The sequence below is a fragment of the Columba livia genome, chromosome 1, assembly GCF_036013475.1.
Source record: "Columba livia isolate bColLiv1 breed racing homer chromosome 1, bColLiv1.pat.W.v2, whole genome shotgun sequence".
NCBI lineage: Eukaryota > Metazoa > Chordata > Aves > Columbiformes > Columbidae > Columba > Columba livia.
In genome coordinates, this window is record NC_088602.1 from 103,424,289 (window position 1) to 103,435,917 (window position 11,629).

Consider the following 11,629-nt stretch of genomic DNA (forward strand, 5'->3'; position numbering starts at 1 on the left):
CCCTTCTTAAAAATCCTGATTCACTTAAGTCATTATCACCCTAACTATATAAAAGAAGAAGAAGAAGAACAACAACAACCAAATACAGTATGTTTCTATATTTTAGACTATAACCTGATTTTTTTTAAATGTTCTCTTGGGGTGGTACAGACCTCTCATGGGACCACCTGGCAATCTGAAGCCAAACCAACATCATGTTCTCACGTTGGTTGCAAGCGTTCTTGTTTTGATCACAAATGCAGTGAGTAGAAATGAACTGACATTCCTCACCTGGTGATCATCAGACAGGATAATATTATGTTCCTGCCAAGGCAACAAATGCTCTTGTCTTGACCAAAGGGTGCAGTGGTTTGGGATAATCAGGTGCTCCTCATTTGGTGATCACAAGGCAGGATAACGTTATTCTTGTCTTGATCATAGAGTGAGGCAGGACAATCAGGGAGGGGCTCCCTGATTGCACCTGGAACTCCTACCAACTGGATCATTGCCCAGTCTGGGAAGTACCAGGGCTGTCTGATGTGAGTTGTGATGGGAATGGAAAAATACTGACCAAGGTCAACTATCTTGTGATCCTATAAACAGTGGTTCTAAAGTGAGATCCCTTGAGCAATCCTGGATCACAGCAGGCTATGACCCAATATCTCTCCCTGAACCAGGATGCCTTTGAGGGATGATTTCTCGAGGACTCAACAATCATCTTGAAGATTTAACGTAGATTCAATGATCATCTACTGACAGTTTTGCAAAGATTCAAAGGCCTAATTTTGCATGGTTTGATGATCATCCGCTGGTGAATGTTGACACATAAAAGTGAGTAATTTACAAAATCCGAGAAAGGGAAATTTTAATCATAGATTAACGTGTGAGTGTGTAATTTGATTTTAGAGGTGTTTTGTCTGTCTGTTGTGTGTTTTAATTTATCCTTTTGTGTGTGTTTTACTTAAGAAAAGCCTGCTGTAAGTTTAGGGTCAACCTTGCAACTTATTATTCTTTACTTAAGTCACTATTTTGATCGATTATGACAATTTATATTGAATCACTCTGTAAAATTAGCTGATGATTAATTGCTATTAGTAATTATGCAACTTAACCTTGTAATCTACCACAAAGTATTAATAAATCCCAAATTGCTGCTAAATCAAAGTTGTGTAAAAATTCCATTAGCAACATTTCTATAGTCCCAGATGCAGTCTGAGCAGTGTTATGCCAAAGGAGGATGGGAAGACCCTGTTCTTTAAGTAGTCAGACTTTATATAATACTGACAAAAAATTAAAATGGAAATGCTTAGAGATGGTGAATCAGAGCACCAAGTTTCTGCTGAAACCTTCAAAACTCTGTATCTGAATGGAAATTTTTTTTTCCTATAGACAAGTACAGCTGTTGAAAATAAGAAAAATTAGAACACATATCAACCTCGAAATGCAATCACATCAATTTAAATCCAATGAGCACTTCTGATAGAAGTCTACATCTATGAATGTAGGTATCATAATCTTGTTATGCTCTACTGCGCTACTCATTGTGATCTGAAATAAACATTTGCAAAACTGTCTACTCTGGCTCAATGACAGGTTCAAAATGAGAAAGTAAGGAAATTTAAGTCTTATAAAGGAAAACCATGTATTGGACTAGAAATTGTTTGTTTGTTTACTCTCAATCACATGTTGGGAGTTTTTTGCCATCATATTTAAAATTCTGAGTTAGTAAATGATTTATTTTCCAAGCTGTGACATTTACATTATTGCTCTTGTTGGTTTTCAGGAAATGTTCTTCCTCTACTGTTCCTCAGGGAAGTTAAAGACCAGCAAAAAAAGAAGCTGCAGTTACACTTTCTTACACTAGAGCCTTGAAACTGGTGGAAAGAGCCTGGCTTGAATGAAACCTCTGGCAGCAGCACTGGGCCTCAGGGGAGGAATTGCCCAGGCCCTGTTTATGCCCTGGGCTTGGTGGTGGTTCAGGGCAGCTCAGCAGTGCTGCCATCCTGGCACTTCTTGCTGTCAGCAGACCTCTCAAGACTGAAATACAGACTCATGATTACTCTCATTATATCTATTAGCCCAGATCTGACCAGCTCAACACAGGAAAAAGAAAAAAAAAAAAGCTAATTACTCCCTAGCTTGGCTGTTGTGGGCTAACAAATTCTTTCATATAATAAGCCATATTAGGAAAGCTGGTGAAAGTTTAAGAGAAAATAAAGTGCTGACTTTCTTAGGAAATAAATGTGTCTCCTTCAGCTTTTTAAAGAGCAAAATTAACAAGAGCAGAGGATCTCTCCTGTGTGTCTGCATGCCAGCTCAATTTATTTACTTCTCTGGCACAACTGAATATCCACTAAGGCTGCTTCTGAAAGATGTTTTATTTTGGAATCAGACTCTAGATTACAGACCTTGTAATATTTTTTCCAGTGTACCATGAATGATGAGAATGGGCTTGATATGCTGACAGGTAATTCAAAGACTGGAAAGCCTACCTATATCAGCTAGGTAATGATTCCCTTCTCTCTTTAAATTTTATTAAATTTACATAAGAAAGAAACTGTAATGTAGAGGCATTGACATGTGCAAAACATGCTATGGTGTATGAATTTAAGACAAGCCATTAATCTATAGTAACTGCCCTAGGCAGACTCCTCACTCACAATGTATTGTGGGGTAGCAAATGCTGTTTTCACTCAAAGGCAAGCAATTTAACATGAATTTGCATTTGCTAATGAATAATTGAGTAAACGACCTAACTCTGTAAATTCACTGTCTAGCTTGCTTTGTGGTAGGTTGTTCATAATTTCATACACTAAAACTTGACTACAAATGAACCTCCACCTCTTCATCTCTCTTAGCAATGTAAGAAGTTTCTTATATTGGGAAGGTTTGTATGAACAAGTGGGCAAGTTATATCAGTATGAAACAGCAGTACACTGGTATAACTGCATTTACACTGGAATTGTAGCACTATATTACTAGCCCCTTTCATGTTGCAATCAATGCAGGCTAATGCAAAACTTGTGCATAGATTCAATCTAATATATATGCTAATGCACAATAGCAAACTGCCTCTCTGCTTAAAATTATGGAATAGTATGCGCACAGTTCACCTCTCTAACTAAAAACCCCGGCATTTGGCTTTTGAGTGGCCCCAAGAGTACTAGAACAAAGATGGATTAAAGTTAATTTGCACCTTGTCACCTTCAAAGAATTGACTGCCTATATTTTGCATGTCCAAATTTTTTTGTAGATTGAAATACAGACTAATTTCCTAAAAATTGATCCATATTATATGACAGTAAATGAACAAACAATTAATGAGCAGGTCATTTTTCCTCACTGAAAAACAAACAAATAGAAAATAAATTATTTTCTTCATTATTTGAAGGGTGACTAACGAGCCAGTTCTTTTTAGATTATTTGAAATGCAAACAAAAGATTTTACTTTACATGCTCCAAGTACCAGCAATTTAATGGTAGACATAGTCCTAATTTCAGCCCTAATGTTTTGTCAGTCTAGCACAATGTTCTCAAATGAAGGATTATAACCTTTTCAGGCATCATGAAAGAATGTGAAAAGATGCAAAATGTTAGAAAAAGGAGTACTTTTCCATTTGCCTAACCCCTACTTGTGCCAAGAAGAGGAGACATTGCTGTCATTACTAGCTACAAATATTTATATAAAGATATGTCAAGGGTAAAGCAAAGTACCTTGGAGTGCTGTCTCTAGTATAGTTCCCAAAGGGCAGAGGAACGAGCATTTACACACACGCAGAATAACTGTAGAGAGTTCTGACTTTCCTGCCCAGGGGAAGCTGATCTCCAGCCATCCTAGAGATTAGTTGAAAAAGGGTTGCTCTTCTGAGACACTTTAGTACATCAAGTGTAGCCTGATTCTCAAAAAAGCCAGGTGCCCATAGGAGCAAAAAGGCAGTGGAGGTGGCAGGTACTTGGGCAATCAGGCCAGAAGGTGTTCAGCTTCTCTTAATCTTCTCAGAGGTGGATCAAGTGGGACAGAGGCTGTGAACAGTTCAAAGCTCCCGGAGGAATGGATGTACTTTGTCTGTTTTTCAGTTCTGCACCCTCTCTCACCTTGCATTTCTTAGATCTTTTCTAGCTAAAGCAGCAACAGAAACAGCCTGCCCTGTATCTGATCTCTCTCTAGTTTAATTAAAAGCTTTATTTCAGCTTTGTACAGATTGTGTGTGATTACTGCCAGCAGCTTCAGCAAAGAAGAATACTGTCTTGGGTCCCACCAGTCACCTCCAGGTCAACAGCAGAGGAGGAACAAGGACAACTGAGATTACTTTCCAGCTCGAGTCACTTGTACGCTTTTGTTTCATCTTCATCTTTGTTTCACTTCTTCTTTCTCCTTCTATGTAGAGGGCAAAATCTTTTGCTCTGCATTTTTTTTAACATGTATAGTGCCTTCTATATAAATAAGCATTCATTTTCCTTGTCACTGCCCAATAACAGAGTTCTCCTAGCATGAAAATGAGGCTGTCATTAAGTAGAATTACTTCTCCAAACTCTCCCAAATGTCTTGGAGTGGCTTCAGTCTTTGAGGACTCTGCAGCTGTTTCATACTCACCATAACTCTGCCATGCAAAGGTGCATCTTGATCTCCTGCATCTCCGAATGTTTAAAAATAATTTTGCCAGCAGCAAATCTATCTATCTATCTATCTATCTATCTATCTATCTATCAAACTCAATTGCTTTGTCATCCTAAATTTTGGTCAATCCTTATGGAATCTAACTGGCATGAGACAATGCCCCATATGGACCACATGTGTTAAGAATATCTGAAATATTTGCAGCAATAATATCACAAATGCCAATGGCAGTTGCACATTTCAGCCTCTCATTTTCAAACCATTGCTCCACTGCAGCTCTATTTTTTCACTGGCCATGCCATTCCAAAAGCAGGATGCCAAGTATCATGGACTAACTTTCTGCTTGGATTTGATATTTTCTCTCTCATAAGCATTCAGTGTTCACTGCTAGCTTTGAATGGTAGTCTCAGTATAAAATGATTTTTTTTTTTTTTTTTTGTTCCAAATCTGCTTACTTTCTTGGATTTAAATATGCAAATTTGGCCTCGGTCTTATAGATGAGTTTAAATAGCATTTATCTTCAGATTGAGCCAATAAGCAAAAGCTTTAGCATTTTGCCATATTTCATAGATTTTATAACAGGTTCAAGTAGATTAAAAATGCATATATTTTGCTGGACTAAAAATAAAATAAGTAATATATTAGTTATGCAAATCATTCTGTTTTGTAATCCATTCAAAACCTATCTAGACATGGTCCTGCACAACCAGCTCTATGTGGCCCTGCTTGAGCAGGTGTGTTAGACCAGATGACCTCCAGAGGTCCTTCCCAACCTCAAACATCCTGTGATTCCATGATTCTTAAAGATTAAAAGACATCATAAGAAATGAGGGAAACATTTCCTTATTCTGAAGATTTTTAATGGTAAATGACAAAGATCACAAAGATATTTGGTTGTTGTAATGACACTTTTTTGTGTGTGTGTGCTGGAGCCATATATTGATGGATTTTGGGAAGAAGAATAGTGTTAAAAACAGGAGTACTAGGGCACTTTTTTGTATTCAATGAACATTTTTAACACCAAGACTGTTCCTGTTCTTATCTCAAAACAGTATTTTACAGATTTTCTCCCAGACAAATAGAGAGGTACAAATTAAAGATCCTACTGTTTAGAGCTTTCAGCTGACATATGAGTATGTGTAAGTTCTGTGACATATTAGGACTTTCCACTTTTCTTATAAATTGATATACTGAGGACTTCCCTTGGGATAGACATTTATTTCACAGAAGGCTGGAGAGTACACTTAAGTGGGTGCTTTCTTGTGATGCAAAGTTAACTGCAGGTAATGGTTCATCCTGTTCTTTTTCCTCATATCTTTTTTTTTCCAATGAAGGCATATGGCTGATGTACAAAGAGTTTCAGCCAAGAAAGTCTTTGATTTTTGTCTCCTGAAAAAGTGAATGGGATTTCTTACTAGCAAAACTGTATCATGGCCCTAAAGGCATTGGGGACACTTTATCATATAAATTCAAGAACTAAAGGCTGCTCCTGGATTTAGCTAGACTAAACAGACATCAATGGAGGAAACCGAAGTTCAAGACCCTAATCTGAATGACAGAATTAATTGGGAATGTGAAACTGTAGATTTCCTCTTTTACCACTAAGTTAATGAACACTATGGAGGCGATTGGGTGGAGGGGAATTCCAGGAGTTTTAACACCAAATTTGGAATATTTTCCAAGCACTTTGAAAACTGCTATGTTGTTTTTGACACACCACTATTTTCTAGTTAAAGATTTTTTCAATGTTTTCTAACTGCTTCTTAAGCTATACAGTTGGGACCTACAGGATAATCATATTAGGAGATTTTTATAACGATCATCAGTACTAATTGCTATTCTAAAAATTAAGTGTATGCAATTACAGTTGAAAACTAAGACAAACAGGACATTACCTACCACTACATGATATTTATTTAAGACACCAAACAGGTTTCTTTTGGAAGATATTTGAAAGGATGTTCTTTCCAGTGCCTAATTCTGCAGTAACCAAGAACAAAGAAAATGCTTCTCTGACAAAGAACAGATTTTAGGGCAGCTGTAAAATCACTAAGGACAGAAGTAGACACACATTACAAAACTACACAATTAGCAGTAATTGTTTAGAATAACTTTGAAGTACCTTCTTCTAAATTCTGACTACACTAATTATTTTGCCCAGAAGAGAATGAAACTTTTATGGCTGAAAGTCCTAAGTGCAACCGATCAGCAGTCCTAAATGTTTAACCCTATTGGCAAAAGCTGAAGAAAATCCACAATTGATACCTCAAACAAGGATTTTTCTCTTGTGTTTTTAATGAGTTTATCCAAGTTTTATGCACCTGAATGACAATTTGTGTTAAGTATGACAGGAAAAATCCTGATGACCACCCAAAAATGATGGTACATATAGTAGAATATATCTGTGTCCGCATGTGCTGCTCCTTGCAGAGCACAGGGACCACCAATGAAAGACTCTGCCTTAACTAAAAACATGAAAAAATAAAGTCTGCATATGCATATGAAAAGCAGACATGTTTCTTAGGTAACAGAGTGAAGAGCCAAGCAACATAAAAATATATCTGTGACTGAGATTGTACCTAACCTCAACAAATTTAGTCTCAGATGTATAGATGTGTTCCAGAGGAGTCAGAAAACCAAAAGCTGACATTAGAACCCGTTCTGTCTCCCAGTCACAGTCTGTCCTTGGCCCCTGTGTCTGCTGAAGCCTCGTTGTCAGACTCCATTTTGACACTTGCACTATGATAATCTGTTTCACTTCGACATCCAAGACAGTGTTATTTTTTCTGTTTCTGTATCTCCAGATGAACAAATCAGTCTTTCCTTTCCTACTTATCTTTTGTCTGCTCACATCACTAATTGGAAGGTACCTTGACAACAGGGCTTGGAAAGCAATTCTCTCAGTGTACAGGCCTCCTCATGGGACATGAGAAATATGGCTGTGAGAGCTTTTCACCACTCACTGGCTTTTTCTCCCTACTGAAGTCCTGATAATATCTATATTTTGTCCCAGAATGATGTACATACTTCATGAGATGGATGCGGGTAAGGAAACTACTGAAGTCCACTCTTGTCAGTCCCTGCTCTGCGTGCTGGTAGAACCAGATGGTCATGGTGACAAGTTCACTCTCTTCCTCCATACAACACACATGGTCACAATATCCCTGTGTTTTCTGGGGAAAGGTTTAGTAAACAGGGAATCTGCTCGTGAAAAAAGAAGAACAGGGTGGAGATGGCCCTCAGCCAAACCTGTGGAAGCCAATTGGGGAACAGGGAAGAAAGGCAGCAAGACCTATGGCCTCGATACGTCACTCCCAGAGAAGTCCATGTGGGGACACTCTGGTTCTGTGAACACACAGATGCTGATGTAATCGGTGACAAATGAAGGCTGGTAATAACTATTATAATTGCATTCAGTACTGTTTTGCTCAGGTGCAGTAGCTTTTATCTTCCCAAAACAATTGCAAATGACTCAATTTAATTAAGTGATTAAAAAAAAAAACAAAACAAAACACCAAAAAGATTTGCACATAATACGAAGCTGTGTGCAGTGTGTGCAGTATTTGGAGTGCTGCCTACAATCACAGACAGGTTCAGTCCAAGACAAATTATACTGAGAAGTCATTCTGGTGATATCTGACAGTTCTCACAGTGTTTGGGGACACAGAAATCACTTTGGGCATTGAAATAAACATTTTTCTCTACATCTGCAATATAACTTATTATTCTCAGCACGTAATCAATCTAAAGGTTTGTTTGAATACAGGGAGATGTGCCATTGCTTCGCATTGGGAGAGATTTCTTACTCCAATACATTCCCCCTGCTATTCCTCTGTCTGAAGGAAAAAGTGGATTACTGACTTCTTACTTTCTTTCTTTCTTTCTTTCTCTCCCACCGATTATTTCACATAAACCTGCAGAAAAGTGTTCTGTCTCTTTTCTCACCTCTCCTTTCCTTCATTTGTTTTCTCTCTGGACTGTATTTGCTACCTGAATTGTGCAAAGAGCCCGCCCCAGGATGGGAGAAGAAACACACCCTGCTGTGGGGCTGCCTCAGACAAAGTCTTGGGTCTGCTCTCATCATGAGTGTGTAGTCCACACACCACATGTGCTTCAAAAGGAAATTAGCTTTGGGAATGGAAATGTCACAGTCACGTCAAAACAGTGCTGCACTGGAGCTAGTGAGCCCTTCTCACTGGGGCAAGGCTTTTTATCTCATGGTTATTCTGCTTCTCTGACACCAGCTAATGTCTCTGCTTGAGTACCAACAAGGCTGTCCTTTACAGGGAATTTCCAATGAAATCTGGTACGTAAATGTCCTTAGTGATCATAATGTATAACAAATGTATATATTCACAAACATCTATATGTACACTTAGATAGACATCCATGTGTATATACCCACACATTCATACACTTACACCCTCCCTGTCAGTTGTAGTGACACAAGAAAGCCAACTTTATGATCAGTGAGACAGAGTAACTAATACATAACATGAACAGAGGCATTTGCCTGATCAGGTGGAACAAGGAACAAAGGAAAATTTGCTGGTTCAAGGAGAGTATCTTGCTGCACTTAGTGTATTAGATAGGCATTTTGTTCTGCCATCTCTTCTGTAATGCAGCTAAGTCTCTCATCGATTTGTACTCGGAAGTTGCAGAGTTCATTTAAATAACGGTATAGAAGGGGGGGAAAACATTTCACAGACGGGATTTAAAAGCATTTCAAGATTGAATCAAGGAAGGGTAGTTAGTGAACGAGATCTTCTACAAGGAATAGTAATTTTAGTTCAAAGAATTCCTCCTATAATTGTGAAAAAAAAGAACACTTTACGGAGAGAAAGCTCTTCTACAGTCCACAAAAACAGATTTTAAAATTGAATCTAGGAAGTTAAGTGTTTTTGTCTAGAAAAGTTGTTTCATAATGTTTGAGGTTTCCCTGACCTTTGCTTGCCTAAGGGAAATGTTAACTGGAACAAGCACCAACTGTGCACGTGTTTAGTTATTCTGGAAGATATATGCTTAAGTTTCAATACTTCATACCTCAGGTTGCGTATTGTATCAATTTTTATGAAAATGAGGGGTTTTGTTTTTCACTCTTTACTTGGTGAAGGAATGACGGGTGAAGTTTACATACAAGTTCTTGATGAAATTAAGATTATACACACAACAAATTAATTACACAGATGCAGAAATGTTCATGGTGACTTCTGGTAATATAATTTTATGAATGTGTGATTGACAGCTGGATGAACAACATTCCATCCCATCACCTGCTACTACCTTGAAAGCCCATAATCCTTTCCAAAACTCCCCAGACTGGCACTCCTTCCCCCCAGAGGCTGCCTGCAGGACCTGAGCTCGGTCATACCCTCCCAAAGCCAGATCACCCCTCACACACCATCCCGCCTCTTCCCAAAATCCCTCACACTTTCTGTGCCAGTGTCACTCTCTGGGGAGCCCCCTCTGTCCCTGCTGGCCTGCATCAAACCTCAGTGCAACACATATGGCATGGGTGGGTGGTCTTGCATATGCTTTACAGGGTAAACCTGAGGCTGGGAAAAGGAAGCAGTGTGGGTAGTGGATGTGCGCTAGCTGTGCTCTCAGTGATACTACAAGACTGCAGGTCAAAATATCTTTTAGGATGCTCAGTGTCATGGTTTTTAATATTCTGTTATGGTTTTGAAAACTTTTAATTGTGAAGAATATCAGTCTGTGTTTCCAGACTTTCCTAGAGTCTGATGCAGTTAGACAGGGAGGAGGGAAAGGAGGGGAACTGTGAAACATCAGATACAGTCAAACATGGTATAACGTGTGACACAGTCCACTAGAGAGGGAACGATAAGTTACAGCTCTGTGAGCACCTTCAAATCTCACAGTAAGTTTGTGTCTGCTTCCTGAGGATCTGGCACAGCTACTTTGCACCACACTTGTCAAACACATGCGACCTACTCGTAGGAAGATGCATGTGCTTTTATTGTCACAGCCAAAACTGGGCTGGGGTTTATTCTGAACATCAAATGGTCCTTTATATTTAGCTGAGAGGTTAGTTAAATTAGACCCCACCAAAGTACTGGGGTAAGTTCAATGACTGTCTTACATTTATCAATATTAAACCGCAGCTTCCTTCATGCTCTTTACAAGATCTAGCGAAAGCAGCTGAAGGTTGTCCCTAGCCCTGAGGTGCAGGACTGGTGTCGCCTTTCTCTCTGTTCCCTTCTCTAACTCGTGAGCATTGCTGCACTCATGTCTGTGATCACACCTCACTGGTACCGTTTTACTGAAAACTGACCTTTTTTTTCTACTTTGTTTTCTGTCTTTAGCTTTTCCTATTCCCTCGCAGTACCTTGTCTTTCATATCATGACAACATACATTCTTTAATAGCTTCTTGTAATGTACTTTTTCAGAAGCTTATGAGTAACATCTGATGAATCACAGATCTAAACTTGCTCTCTGAATTTGCAGGGGCCAGGAAACAAAAGGGGAATCAGTAAATCAAAGTAATTTTGAATTATGTCCGTAAATCCAAAACTGACCAGACTGATTACTTAAATGCTCTGCCCACCGCATAACAGGCAGAGGCTCTGAAACACGAAATGGAGTCTGAGGACTTTATTTTGATATGGACACTAATGTACCAAATTGTTAAATACCAACTGAAAAATATCCCACCTAAATTTCTAAGTTGCGCCTCTGTTTCTAAGGTTATAGACCTAGGTCTGTGTGTCTGATGGTTGACACTGGGAAGGCCATGAAAACAACATGGAGAACTGAAGAAGGGAGATTAATCATGATCCTCATATTGTCTAAGGCCTAGTGTCACAGATATTAGGGACCAAAAAGCTTTAACAGGAGATTTGTAGTAACACAATGGGAAATGTGATTATTGCCAAGGGTGGGCTGTACGTGACTGCCATGCGATGAACTGTTAAGAGTTATGTTATTGTAGAACTTCGGAGGGTCCAGTTAGAAGTCAAGTCTGTATTTCACTGTGTGCCTGCACATAGAAAACAGGTGTTTTGAATGTTTTG

At 38.8% G+C, this 11,629-nt stretch overlaps 1 long non-coding RNA gene across 1 annotated transcript; it reads left to right on the top strand.

The window, feature by feature from the left end:
* Positions 1 to 364: 364 nt before the first annotated feature.
* Positions 365 to 3,657, top strand: LOC110365889 (uncharacterized). Its single transcript, XR_010469864.1, has 3 exons — positions 365 to 810; positions 1,369 to 1,480; positions 1,763 to 3,657. It is a non-coding gene; the product is annotated as an uncharacterized LOC110365889 (long non-coding RNA).
* Positions 3,658 to 11,629: the final 7,972 nt, after the last annotated feature.